The following is an 11,471-nucleotide window of genomic DNA, read 5'->3' on the forward strand; positions in this document are numbered from 1 at the left end:
TCCATCTGCATATGTCTAAAGATGTTTTTCTGCTGAACAAAATTTGACTGCCATGTCTTTTAGGAATTTCCAAAAGATTGTATCCACATATTGCCAACATCTAAAGGCGTCTTTATGAAAGTTTTGTCGGAGAGATGCCTTTAGACTTCCGTGCGGGATGGAGGCAAAGATTTGGTAATGCCTTAAGACCAGTGTTCATAAATGGCCGGCATAGGAAAGTAGCTTTAAAAAAGTCTTAACCTCCTTGGCGGTAACCCCGTTACCTACATAATTTTTTTTTTATTTCAAACACGCAGCTAGCACTTTGCTAGCTGCGTGTTTGGTCTGATCGCCGCCGCCAATGCGCCGCTACCCGCCGCGGATACAGCCCCCCTCCCCCGCTTACCTCTTGTGCAGCCTGGCCAATCGCCGCCAGGCTGCGCTATGGGGTGAATTGGGACTCCCTGTGACGTCACTCCGTTCGTCGCCATGGCGACGGGGGAAGCCCTCAAGGAAATCCCGTTCAGAACGAGATTACCTTATGGGCAAGCGGCGATCGGAGGGGACGGGCGGACGCCGTGGGGAGGGGGGAAGCATGTAGCTAGGCTAGCTACATGCTAAAAAAAACCCTCCCTCGGCTGCGCAGCCGCGGGAATTATACCGCCAGGGAGGTTAATATGGTAGTAGAATCTGGAAAATGTGTTAAAAGGGGAAAGTTATTATTTAGTATTCATTATAGCGCCGACATTTTATGTAGCACTGTACAGTGTATAGATAGTTTTGTCACTAACTGTCCCTCAGAGGAGCTCACAATCTAGTCTCTACCCATAGTCATATGTCTATATCGTGTATTGTATGTAATGTAGTCTAGGGCCAATTTAGGGGGAAGCCAATTAACTTATCTGTATGTTTTTGGGATGTGAGAGGAAACCCACACTGACACGGGGAGAACATACAAACTCCTTGCAGATGTTAACTTGGCTGGGATTCAAACCGGGGACCCAGCAGTGCAAGGCAAGAGCACTAACTACTACACCACCGTGCTGCCCCACTGGTGTGTAATAATGACTACGCATGCCAGCAAATTGGGCTTAAAGTACCCCTGACCTGGTCTGGATAAACTTTTAAATTATTTTACTACTGGTGCTGTGTGACTTTTTCACAGCACCATCCTCCCCCCTCTAGCGCCCCCCTGTGGCCCGTTCTAACAGCAATCGTCGTCATTATTATCGGGGAGGAAGTGACAGTTCTTCCGCTCCACTGTGCGTACAAAACTCCGCCCCCACCTGCCGCTTTAGTTTTTTATGTGTTTCACTGCTCACACTGCTTCACTGCTGTAGGCCAAACCTCTAATCTTGGTAAAGGGCTGCTTCACTTCACTGCTGGGAATTGTGAGCACTAATTATATTACATTGCTGTTTGTATATTGTTTTTTGCTGCTGCAATATCTGGTGGATTGTCTGTTGTGGTTCATCTGATATTAAGCAGCAAGTGTCAGCTTTTAAAAGTACAATTTTTTTTTTTCTTTTCCCTCTAGTTTGTTTTGCAGCAGGCAATTGGCTAGGGGGAGGGACTAGCTGCAACAGGAGGTATTTGGTCAGCTTCAGGACTCAGTACTGAGCTTGCTCACTAAGTGGCTGCGTCACAAGTGGCATAGGCGTTAAAAACAGGCGTTACAACACAGGCACAAAGAGAGTGGTGAGAGGAAGTAGGTAAGGACTAAAAAAAAAAAAACAAAAAAAAAAAACCTTCAATCACTATTGCGTTTTTTTGCATTGGTTAGAATGTGCTAGGCACGCTGTGGTGTAGTCTTTGAATTTTGAGGACTCCACCCCAACTTCACTCACTCCCCACACTCCCCAACTTTACTTACTCTCCCTCTCCTCCTCCCCAGCTACACTCAATCTCCCGTTTCATCTTTTACCGCCACAGTTTACTTTAAATAATTTTTCTCCAACCCTCAGCTGGGACACGTCCTTCAGGAGTTTGGGCACGCCCAGACACCTGCTGAAACACATCAGAAAAGTATTAAATGCTCCCGCCCTCCCTCTAACCTTAGTGTATTTGTGTTTCCGCCCGGAAACACACGGAAAGGTAGCTCCTATTTCTTGTTTTTTTTCTCACCGGAGGGTGAGTTTTTTTGTAGCCTAGGCGGTGGTACCTTAGTGAGCCGAAGGACTGGGAGAGTCAGGAAGAACGTGCTGCCGCCGCCATTATCCTGGACGCCCTCGGGTGGAGCAGGGTGTGCCAGTTTCCTTCCTCCTGCGTGATGCTGGCTTTGACGGAGGACGCAGTGGTGGGGCGCATGACGCACTTCCGGGAGGAGGGAAGTTCCGGAAGTGAGGTCAGGCGGATGCGCAGATGAAAGGACGCCGGGGAGAGGCCGCCATGGGGCATGATGGAGTCGGCAAACGCACCTGCGGCTTCCGCGTCCCTGAGCAGTGCACCGGCAGCTATGACAGCAACTGCAGCATCGGCGGCATCCACATCCTCAGCCTCCACAGCCAAACAGTCAGATGGTGGGGTGAGTGGGAGATTTCTTCTCCCTTAAGGAAACTTACCATGGAGTTAAGTATTGTAATGAAGTTTCCTTGTCTCTATTATTTTTTCAGGCCAAAGTGGAGTCTAAATCTGGTGGCTCTAGTGATAGGCCTAGATCTAGGAGATGTTGCCAATGTCTGTCCAAATTGTCTTCTAGTTATAGGAAGAGTTTGTGTCAGAAATGTATTGATGCGGTTGTAGCCTCTGAGTCATCTGCTATTTTTAAAAAATGTTATGCGTTCAGTCAATAAGGATATGTCGGAAACTTAAAGCAAATTTAAAGAGTCTATTTTGCCAGTTTCCACGGGGGTCTCGGAAGCGGAACCTTCTGCTGCTCCTATTGTGACCATTCCTCCTCCTTTTTCAGGTGAATTGGGCGAATCAGATCCTCCTGCGGGCCCATCTCAGTTACCCGTTGAATTTGGGGGGGGCCCTGAGGGAGGACGAAGAGGAGGAGGAGGAGAGGGAGGATTTGGGAAGCAGGGGCAATTTCTCTGAGCTTGAGGAAGGAGAGAACGATCAGTCAGAGGAGGACTCGGATGAGGAGTGCAAAAAGCCAGCAAGATTTTTATGTAATACAGAGGAGGTTAATGAATTACTTAAAGCTGTATACACCACTGAACAAATTCCGGAGGTTCAAAGGGAACTTTCTGTTCAGGATCAGGTGTATTCTGGTCTGGCGCAGCAAACGGGTAGAGTGTTTCCCTTTCACCAGGCTCTTAAAGACATTATTGCATCGCAATGGCAGGAGCCAGAGCGACGGTTGTTTATCCCAAAGTTGGCAAAGAGAAAATATCCGTTTGCTCAGTCAGATATGGAAAAATTTACAAAATGTCCAAAGATTGATGCTTCATTGTCGAAACATTCAAAAAATGCGGACCTCTCCTTTGAGGACGCGGGGGTGCTTAGAGATGTTATGGATAAAAGAATCGATTTACTACTCAAGAAAGCTTGGGAGTCTGCCTCGTTTGCATTCTTACCAAGTGTGGCAGCTACTTGTATATCCAGAAATTTGAAAGTATGGATGGAAAATTTAATTTCACATATTTCTTCTGGTAAAGCCTTGAATACATATGTCAAGTCTCTGCCGGTGGTCTTGAAGTCAGTGGCTTTTCTGGCAGACGCAGCGGTGGAAATTATTAGGGTTTCGGCCCGCACTACGGCTCTTATCAATTCTGCCAGGAGAGCGCTTTGGCTCAAGACCTGGGAGGGAGACTTAACATCTAAAAACAAATTATGTTCGGTTCCCTTTGAGGGGAATTTGCTTTTCGGGAGTGAATTAGAGAATATTCTTTCCCGCTCAGCTGAAAGAGGTAAACAATTCCCCAGTAGACGTAAACCTTTTCAGTTTAAGAAACAGGGAATTTTTAAGAGGCCGGGACAGAGGAGTGAGGACCAGCCCAAACCTCAGTCACAACAAAGGAAATGGTCTTTTCCAGCAGGCAAGGGGAAAGGGGGATTTGCCCTTGCTAAACCCAACAACCCCAAAGAAAATAAGTGACTCTCGGCCGGTGGGGGGAAGGCTTCGTTATTTTGTTTCCCAATGGTGTCAGATAAATCCAGATCCTTTCATTTTAAAAATTTTAAGGGACGGTTATCGTCCGCAATTTTTTGTTCCACCCCCCATCAGAGTTTATGTGAACAGTCTTCCTCGAGAACAGAGGAAGGCGGACGGTCTTCAAGCAGAAATTTCGAAATTGCAAAGCGGGTAATACTTACGGTACCCCCAAATCAGGAGTACCAGGGGTATTATTCCCATGTGTTCTTGGTGACAAAGAATACAGGGGATTTCAGATTCATTCTGAATCTGAAGTCTCTAAACCCTTATTTGATTTACAGAAAGTTCAGAATGGAGAATATATGCTCAGTAAAGGCTCTGCTGCAGGGGAAGGAGTTTTTTGTGTCGATAGATTTGCAAGACGCATATTTACACATTCCTATCGCCCAGTCGCATCAGAAGTTTCTGAGATTTGCAATTCAGTCTCAGGGACACTGTCGCCATTACCAGTTCCAGGCACTTCCCTTCGGAATTGCGACAGCCCCTCGAATTTTCACGAAAGTGCTGGCCGAGGTCATGAAGTTTCTAAGGCTTCAGGGAATAGAGATAATTCCTTATTTAGACGACCTACTAATCTTTGCCAAGACAGAGCAGACGTTAGTACAGCACAGAGACCAGGTAATCCAAACTCTAACAAATTTGGGATGGATAATAAACTATCAAAAATCCCACTTGACACCAACCCAGACAATTTCATTTTTGGGCTACGTAATCGATTCAATAAGAGGCAGGATTTTCCTTCCCACAGTAAAGATAGAAAAATTACAGTCAGAATTGAGACCTCTTACTGTCACAGGATTCATCCATCAGAGACATAATGAAGGTTTTGGGATTAATGACAGCAGCACTACCGGCAGTCCCTTGGGCACAGTTTCACAGTCGGGTCCTGCAGAGGTGGCTACTAGCAATCTGGGACAAGACGCAGGAATCTCTAGAGAGGATAGTGCACATCCCGGGGCAAGTAAAGCAAAGCCTACACTGGTGGCTGGACATGTCCAGTCTAGTCCAGGGCAGAGTGTGGAGACAGGAGGACCCAGTCAGAGTTCACACAGATGCAAGTTCATGGGGTTGGGGGGCCACGACCCTAGGTTACCAAGCACAGGGGACATGGTCCAAGAAGTTGGCAAGGAGCCCGTCCAATCTCAGAGAACTTCGGGCAGTGCTGGAGGCGTTTTTTGCCTTTCAGGGAATTTTACGGAACAGGCATGTTCTGGTATTTTCCGACAACGTCTCCGCGGTGGCGTATCTCAACAAACAAGGGGGCACCAGATCAGCGAGTCTGTACCTCTTGTCCACAGAAATTTTTTGTTGGGCAGAAGCAAATCTGCTGTCGGTCGAAGCGATTCACATAAAGGGATCTTTAAATGTGGAGGCGGATTATTTGAGCCGCCACGAACTCGATCAGTCGGAATGGGAATTGAATCAGGAGGTTTTCCTCTGGTTAACAGGGAAACTTGGTTTCCCAGAGATCGATCTTTTCGCCTCCCCGATCAATGCAAAGATACCTCAGTTTTTCTCTCTCCACAGCAGTCCGAACTCTCTGGGATTGGACGCACTGTCGGTACCATGGACATTCAATCTAGGCTATGCCTTTCCGCCCTTAAAGTTAATTCCACGAGTCTTAGAGAAGGTGCAAAAGGAAAGAGCAAACTTAATTCTAATCGCACCTGCTTGGCCCAAGAGGGTTTGGTTTGCCACACTCTTGAGTCTGTCAGTTCAGTCTCCATTACCACTCCCGTTGAGGTCGGATCTGTTGCGACAAGGGCCTGTATTCCATCCCAGACCGGAGTTGTTCAATCTTGCGGCCTGGATCCTGAAAGGATAAGTCTTAGAAATAAGGGGATATCGGAAAAAACGATTGATACATTATTAAAGTGTAGGAAACCTATCACGCACAAAATCTATAGGAAAGTGTGGAAGGTATTTGATTCATGGTGCATTTCGCATAATAGAATGAGATCTGAGCTGGGTACTATTCTGGACTTTCTCCAGGATGGTCTAGAGTTGAATTTGTCCCTCAGTACGCTCAGAGTGCAGTGTTCTGCGTTGTCTATTCTACTAGATAGACCTTTAGCACAAGAAAGATTAATCCGAGATTTTTTTCGTGCCATACAAAGATCCACTCCGATCAAACAAAAAATTGTTCCACAGTGGGATCTTTCCCTGGTCCTCAATATATTGACCAAGACTCCCTTTGAACCCATCGATGAAATAGATCTAAAATTTTTGACGCTGAAAGTTATCTTTTTAGTTGCAATTACGTCGGCTAGAAGATTGGGAGATCTTCAGGCCCTGTCCATAAAGGATCCTTTTTTGACAATTTTTCCGGACAAGGTGGTTCTCCGGCTTGATCCGAATTATTTACCAAAAGTCTCGTCGGATTTTCACAGATCACAAAGTATTATTCTTCCGTCTTTTTAAGACAAACCTTCTTGTGCTAAGGAGTCTGAGTTTCACTGTTTAGACGTAAGACGGGCTATTTTGGCCTATTTGTCAAGAACCAGGGATTTTAGGAAGACATCTCATTTATTCATTTTATATGGTTCCAAAACTTGTGGGCTCCAGGCATCTAGACAAACTATTGCTAAATGGATCTGTGAGGTGATTTCTTTAGCCTACAAGATTTCAGACTCCACTCCACCAACGGGTATTAACGCCCACTCAACTCGCTCCATCTCGACATCATGGGCGGAGAGAGCGGGGGCTACAGTGCAGCAGATATGTCAGGCGGCGACCTGGGCAAGTCCTTCCACCTTTGTCAAACACTATAGAGTGGATGTGCTGTCGCAACAGGATTTGTCGTTTGGCAGGAAAGTGCTACAGGCTGTAGTCCCTCCCTAGGTGGGTCATTTACTTTTCCATCTCTCCTGAAGGACGTGTCCCAGCTGAGGGTTGGAGAAAGCACCTGCTAGACTTACCGGTAGCGGTGTTTCTATCCTGAAGCTGGGACACTGTCCGCTACCCTACCCTTCTGCGCACTTTCCTGGCGTCTGTTCCTGTTAGAGGTCACTAGGAGGTGCTTCGCTCCTCTCTTCTTTCCTGGTGTGTCCGGTCTTCAACTTTCTATACACTGAGGTTAGAGGGAGGGCGGGAGCATTTAATACTTTTCTGATGTGTTTCAGCAGGTGTCTGGGCGTGCCCAAACTCCTGAAGGACGTGTCCCAGCTTCAGGATAGAAACACCGCTACCGGTAAGTCTAGCAGGTGCTTTCCCCACACAAAAGACATCATGTTGGACGATGCTGTGCAGTGTACATCCTGCAACATGTATGCATGCCTTGATCAGCGGATTGAGGGTGTTTACTGTTGCCCTGGGTGTGTGCGTGTTGCTCAGTTAGAGGCGGAAGTCGCAGAGCTAAATAAGCATCTCGCAACACTGAGGTTCTACAGCAGGGATGGGCTGCACCTTAATGGGGAGGGTGCAGCTGCATTGGGGGAGAAGATGGCTAGGATCTGGGGGGAGGCGGGAGGATAAAGTCTCAATACGTAGACAAGATGAGGTAAAAAGACAGTGGGAACCTATCATTATGGAGGGTGGAGAGGGGGGTGGGGACAGTGTAAAGATTAAGGAGGTTGGTAAAAATTCAAGTAGCCAATTTCATGTAAACAGAATTGGTAAATGTGGTGGTAAAAATATAAAGTGCATGGTAACCAATGCTCGGAGCCTTGCAAATAAAATAGACGAACTAGAGTTCATTCTGAATGACAAAGGCTATGACATTGTGGGAATAACCGAGACATGGATGGATGAAAGCCATGACTGGATAGCTAATTTAAAAGGATACAATGTGTTTAGGAGGGATAGAACAGGGAAAAAAGGTGGAGGGGTTTGTCTCTTTGTTAAGAATTCTCTTACAGCTGTCCTCAACGATGAGATGGAGGAAGATTGCGAAGATGTGGAGTCCGTTTGGGTAAATATTCATGGTGGAAATAAAAGTTGCCAATTGCTTATTGGGGTATGCTACAGGCCACCTCTTATTAATGAAGCTGCAGAACTGCGATTACTACAGCAGATTGAAAAAGCTGCAGGTAAAAATGAGGTCATAATTATGGGCGACTTCAACTTTCCAGACATTGACTGGAGTATTGAGGCTACCCATTCTGGTAAAAGCAGCAGATTTCTGGCAGCACTACAGGACAATTACTTGACTCAAATGGTAACTGAACCAACTAGGGGGCATGCGTTACTGGATCTGATCATTTCTAATAGACCAGATAATGTATCAAATGTGCAGGTTCAAGAACATTTGGGAAATAGTGATCACAACATGATAACGTTTGATCTGGTGACTGATAGGCCACGGGGCAGCGGGACCACTAAAACTATGAATTTTAGAAAAGCAAAGTTCACTCAAATTAGGCAGGCACTAAGTTTGGTGAACTGGGATAATGTACTACAAGGGGAAGACACTGAAGGGAAATGGCAAGCTTTTAAACTTATACTCAATCAATACTGTAGTATGTATATCCCATATGGAAACAAAATGTCTAGGAATAAAAAAAGGCCTCTATGGATGAATAGAAAGGTTAAAGATAAAATGAAGAGGAAAAAGAATGCCTATAAGGTCTTAAAACAGGAGGGGACCGAGGCTGCACTAAGCAATTATAAGGAGTGCAATAAAAATTGTAAAAAATAAATTAGGCAGGCAAAGATTGAAGCTGAAAAACAAATCGCTAAGGATATCAAATCTAACCCAAAAAAGTTTTACAAGTACATTAACTCAAAAAAAGAAAGGTTGACTGTATAGGACTCCTAAAGGATGAGGATGGGAACTCAATGGTGGATGACCAAGGTAAGGCAGAGTTATTAAATGCTTTCTTTGCTTCTGTCTTCACAAAAGAAACCGCACTGTTGCAAACTACAGAGGCAGAAGAGTCTCAATCTTCTAACTGTAATATTAAATACTTAACGCAGGAAGAAGTGAAGGCAAGACTAAATAAATTAAAAATAGACAAGGCACCTGGCCCGGATGGCATGCATCCTCGGGTCCTAAGGGAATTAAGTTCAGTTATAGATAAACCCCTTTATCTTATCTTTTGTGACTCTCTTGCAACTGGCAGAGTCCCAGTGGATTGGCGTACAGCCCACGTTTTCCCATTATTTAAGAAGGCTAAAAAATCTGATCCAGGAAATTATAGACCTGTAAGTTTAACATCAGTTGTATGCAAACTATTTGAGGGGTTACTAAGAGATACTATACATGACTTCATAGTAGAAAATAATCTTATTTCTCAGCATCAACATGGGTTTACTAAAGACAGGTCCTGTTTGACTAACATGCTCAGCTTTTATGAGGTAGTGAATGCTAATATGGATATTGGGAATGCTGTAGATGTGATATACTTGGACTTTGCAAAGGCCTTCGACACTGTTCCCCACAAAAGTCTGGTGCAAAAGTTGAGGATGCAAGGACTGGGGAAGAGTCTGTGTTCATGGATAGGGAACTGGCTAATGGACAGAAAACAAAGAGTTGTGGTCAATGGATCGTACTCAAAATGGGAGACTGTTAGCAGTGGGGTCCCACAAGGGTCTGTTCTGGGTCCAGTGCTCTTCAATTTATTTATTAATGACCTAGTAGATGCAGTAGTGAGCAATGTTGCTATTTTTGCAGATGACACAAAATTGTGCAGAATCATCAACTCTCAGGAAGATAGTGTCATATTGCAACAGGATCTGGAATGGATGGCTATATGGGCACATACATGGCAGATGAAATTCAATGTTGACAAATGTAAGGTCATGCATTTTGGACGTACTAATGGTCTAGCACCATACAAAATAAATGGGATACAGTTGGGGACATCAAACTTGGAGAAGGACTTAGGAGTACTCATTGACAACAAGTTAAATAATCGTACTCAATGCCAAGCAGCTGCAGCTAAAGCTAACAAAATTTTGGGATGCATTAAAAGGGAAATAAAAACTCGAGATGCTAGCATAATATTGCCCCTGTTTAACTCTCTAGTAAGGCCACATCTGGAATATGGAATTCAGTTCTGGGCACCACATTACAAAAAAGATATTGCAGTTTTAGAGCAGGTGCAGAGACGAGCAACAAAATTGATGCGTGGGATGGAAGGTCTCACTTATCGAGAAAGGTTAGATAAACTGGGTTTATTTAGTCTAGAGAAAAGACGCCTTAGAGGGGATCTAATTAACATGTATAAATACATCAGAGGGCAATATAATACCTTGGCGGATGAGCTTTTTGTCCCTAGGCCTTCTCAAAGGACTAGAGGACATGATCTGCGCATGGAGGAAAAACGTTTTAACCATTTATTTAGGAAAGGGTTCTTTACAGTAAGAGTGATTAAGATGTGGAATGCATTGCCACAGGAAGTCGTTATGGCAAACTCTATACCTGCATTTAAAGGGGGCTTAGATGCTTTCCTTGCGTTGAAAGACATCCATGGCTACAATTACTAGGTAATGCCTAATGATGTTGATCCAGGGATTTTATCTGATTGCCATCTGGAGTCGGAAAGGAATTTTTCCCTTTAGGGGCTAATTGGACCATGCCTTGTAAGGGTTTTTTCGCCTTCCTCTGGATCAACAGGGATATGTGAGGGAGCAGGCTGGTGTTGTACTTTATACTGGTTGAACTCGATGGACGTATGTCTTTTTTCAACCAAAATAACTATGTAACTATGTAACAACATGCAGGGGAGCTGCCCTGTGTGGGATCATGTTAATTGAGGTCAGAAGAATATCTGACCTCAATTTATCACAAGTCTGCACACAGCACAGCTCCTCTGCGCGCTGTGTGCAGTGTAACACATAAGAACTAAAGCGGCAGGTGGAGGGGGCGGAGTTATGTATGCACAGCGGAGAGGAAGAACGGTCACCTCCTCCCTGATAATATCCAACGTTCTGCCTCAGTCGAAGACTTTGACTGAGCAGAACATGGGCTAGAGGGGGCACAGGAGAGGGGAGGCTGGTGTTGTGTGCTAGTCGCAGCACCAGCAATAAAGCAAATTTAAAAGTTTAAGGGGAGGGGGGAAGAGGGTAAGGGGTACTTTAAGAGCATTATGTCAGGACAGTCAGACCCAGAGGAGATGGGACGTTCAAGATGGCTGCACAATCTTCAGGAAAGGAACACGCTAGGCCAGTGGTGTGGCTAAGAAGCTGTGGGCCCCAGTGCAAGTTTTGCATTGGGGCACCCCGAGCTCTCTATACATAACAATTGATACGCCACATCAAAACCAATCAAGGACAACCACTGTGTCAGAGGTGCAAGAAAGGAATGGGAAACAGTGTGTTAGGCCTGGTGCACACCAGAGGAGTTTTTCTGAGCGTTTTGAGTTTTTGAAACCTACTAATGTTATCCTATGTGTCTGTGCACACTGGAGCGATGAGGTTTTGTAAAAAAAAACAACCCCATAGCATTACATTG

This window comes from Hyperolius riggenbachi, chromosome 1, assembly GCF_040937935.1.
Source record: "Hyperolius riggenbachi isolate aHypRig1 chromosome 1, aHypRig1.pri, whole genome shotgun sequence".
In the NCBI taxonomy this organism is placed as follows: domain Eukaryota; kingdom Metazoa; phylum Chordata; class Amphibia; order Anura; family Hyperoliidae; genus Hyperolius; species Hyperolius riggenbachi.